The sequence below is a fragment of the Arachis hypogaea genome, chromosome 12 (assembly GCF_003086295.3).
Source record: "Arachis hypogaea cultivar Tifrunner chromosome 12, arahy.Tifrunner.gnm2.J5K5, whole genome shotgun sequence".
NCBI lineage: Eukaryota > Viridiplantae > Streptophyta > Magnoliopsida > Fabales > Fabaceae > Arachis > Arachis hypogaea.
The window spans coordinates 35,162,037-35,165,279 of NC_092047.1; the positions used below are offsets into that span (position 1 = coordinate 35,162,037).

The 3,243-nt window shown below is 41.7% G+C and overlaps 1 non-coding gene across 1 annotated transcript; it reads left to right on the forward strand.

Moving 5' to 3' along the window:
- Positions 1 to 2,284: 2,284 nt before the first annotated feature.
- Positions 2,285 to 2,391, forward strand: LOC112732052 (small nucleolar RNA R71). Its single transcript, XR_003167793.1, has one exon. It is a non-coding gene; the product is annotated as a small nucleolar RNA R71 (small nucleolar RNA).
- The last annotated feature ends 852 nt before the right edge of the window (positions 2,392 to 3,243 follow it).

Below are 3,243 nucleotides of genomic sequence, written 5' to 3' on the forward strand. Positions count from 1 at the left end.
ATTAATAAAAGAAGGATAGAAATACTTATGTAATTCATTGGTGAGAATTTCAGATAAGCGCATAGAGATGCTTTTGTTCCTCTGAACCTCTGCTTTCCTGCTGTCTTCATCCAATTAGTCTTACTCCTTTCTATGGCTGGCTTTATGTAAGGATGTCACCGGTGCCAATGGCTACTTTCAATCCTCTCGGGAAAATGGTCCAAATGCTCTGTCACAGCACGGCTAATCATCTGGAGGCATCACCCTTGTCGTTGGTTGCATCCTATTCCTCTCTGTGAAAATGGTCTGATGCGCTGTCACTGCATGACTAATCACCTTGGAGGTTCTCGATCATACTGGAATAGAATTTACTATCATTTTGCGTCTGTCACTACGCCCAGCACTCGTGAGTTTGGAGTTCGTCACAATCATTCAATCCCAAAATCCTACTCGAAATACCACAGACAAGGTTTAGACTTTCCGGATTCTCATGAATGCCGCCATCAATCTAGCTTACACCACAAAGATTCTGATTAAGAGATCTAAGAGATAATCATTCAATCGAAGGTAGAACGGAAGTGGTTGTCAGGCACGCGTTCATGGGGAATGATGATGATTGTCACATTCATCACATTCAGGTTGAAGTGCGAATGAATATCTTAGAAGCGAAATAAGATGAATTGAATAGAAAACAGTAGTACTTTACATTAATCTTTGAGGAACAGCAGAGCTCCACACCTTAATCAATGGAGTGCAGAAACTCTACCGTTGAAAATACATAAGTGAAAGGTCCAGGCATGGCCGAATGGCCAGCCCCCAAAACGTGATCACAGATCAAAATATAATCCAAAGATAAAACTCAGGATGTCTAATACAATAGTAAAAAGTTCTATTTATAATAAACTAGCTACTAGGGTTTACAGAAGTAAGTAATTGATGCATAAATCCACTTCCGGAGCCCACTTGGTGTGTGCTTGGGTTGAGCTTGAATGTTACACGAGCAGAGGTCCTTCTTGGAGTTGAACGCCAGGTTGTAACGTATTTCTGGCGTTCAACTCTGGTTTGTGACTTGTTTCTGGCGTTTAACTCCAGACAGCAGCGTAGAACTGGCGTTCAACGCCCTTTTACGTCATCTAAACTCGGCCAAAGTATGGACTATTATATATTACCGGAAAGCTCTGGATGTCTACTTTCCAACGCAATTGGAAGCGCGCCATTTTGAGGTCTGTAGCTCCAGAAAATCCACTTTGAGTGCAGGGAGGTCAGAATCCAACAGCATCAGCAGTCCTTCTTCAACCTCTGAATCTGATTTTTGCTCAAGTCCCTCAATTTCAGCCAGAAAATACCTGAAATCACAGAAAAACACACAAACTCATAGTAAAGTCCAGAAATGTGAATTTAACATAAAAACTAATGAAAACATCCCTAAAAGTAACTAGATTCTCCTAAAAACATACTAAAAACAATGCCAAAAAGCGTATAAATTATCCGCTCATCAGCAATCTTTCCATCTGACTTTCTTTGCTTCACCTCTCAGATTTTTCTCTGTGTCACTTGGGAAGCTATCAATAGGTTTGGGAATCTTCTCAGATAGGTATCCCACTTGAAATTCCAGCCTCTTGATGGTGTCTCCCTGATTCTTGATATTGGCTCGCACCTCCTCTTTGAACACCTTGTTATCTTGAATCTCCTTGCATATGCCTTCAAGTAGAGTCTCAATCCTTGATAGTCTTTCTTTCGATGATGGAGAGTTGAGATTGGAAGAATGAGAAGGGCCATTTTGACTTTGGTATGGATGTTGAAAAGTGTTGTTGGGTGGGTGTTGGTATGACCTCTGTGTGGAGTGTTGGTGAGTTGCATTGTTGTTGGGGTTGTGGCATCTCTGATCTTGGCCTTGGTCTTGTTGATTTCCCCACCCAAAATTTGGGTGGTTCCTCCAACCAGGATTATACATTTTGGAGTATGGGTCATGGTTCTGCCTAGGTGAATTCCCAATGTAGTTGGCTTGTTCCTGATCACCCTCTGCTTCTTCATTCACTCCTTCTTGGTGAGGTCAGCTAATTGCTTAGTAATCATCTTGTTTTGAGCTAGCAGTGCATCCACATTGTTCAGCTCCATCACTCCTCTAGTGTTGCCTCTTTCAGAAGCATAGAAGTAGTCATTCTCTGCTACAGTCTCAATGACATCTATGGCTTCTTCAATGGTCTTCTTCTTGTTCAGAGATCCCTCAGATGAGTGGTCTACTGCCTTCTTTGATTCATACGAAAGGCCTTCATAGAAAATGTGCAACTGCGCCCATTCATTGAACATATATGGCGGGCATCTTCTTGTCAAGTCTTTAAACCTCTCCCATGCTTCATATAGAGTCTCACCATCCTGCTGCCTGAATGTTTGTACCTCAGCTCTCAACCTGTTGATCCGTTGAGGAGGATAGAATCTTGCCAAGAACTTGTTCACTACATCTTCCCAGGTTGCTAAACTCTCCTTTGGAAAGGATTCCAGCCATTTAGATGCTTTGTCCTTGAGTGAGAAGGGAAACAGAAGTAGTCTATAGGTATCAGGATGAACACCATTAGACTTCACAGTATCGCATATCCTCAGGAAGGTAATTAGATGTTGATTGGGGTCTTCTTGGACACTTCCTCCGAATGAACAATTGTTCTGAACAAGGGTGATGAGCTGTGGCTTTAGTTCAAAGTTGTTGGCATGTATGGTTGGCCTTTGGATGCTACTCCCACAATTTCCTGGGTTTAGATTGATGTAAGAACCCAGAACTCTTCTCTCTTGCCCAGCCTGATGCGCTGGACCTTCTCTGTCATGGTTATGAGCCTCTTCTTCAGATGGTTTTCCATATTCTCATCCATGTCTGGTTCAAAGTACTCTTCCTCTTCCTCAGCACCAACTACTCTCTTTCCTCTTGCTTCCCTCCTTAATCTAAGGAAGGTCCTCTCAGGTTCAGAATCAAAGGAACTTGAAGCCCCGCTTCTTCTACCTGTCATACAACCAACAAGGCAAAAGCAAGAAAGATAGATGCAGACAGCAATTTCTACAGAAATGCTGTTAGCGTGAGTGATGCAATATATCAAACAGTTAGTGGGTTAGTGACTGAATTATAAACAACTAAGAAAATGGGTAGGGGAAAGGGAAGAAAATAGCTAAACAGAAAGTAAATTACTCAAATGAACTTAAATCAAACAAAATAAAAACAAATGCTCAATCTAGTTATCCACCAATTTAATTATTGTTGATACAAAATCAATCCCC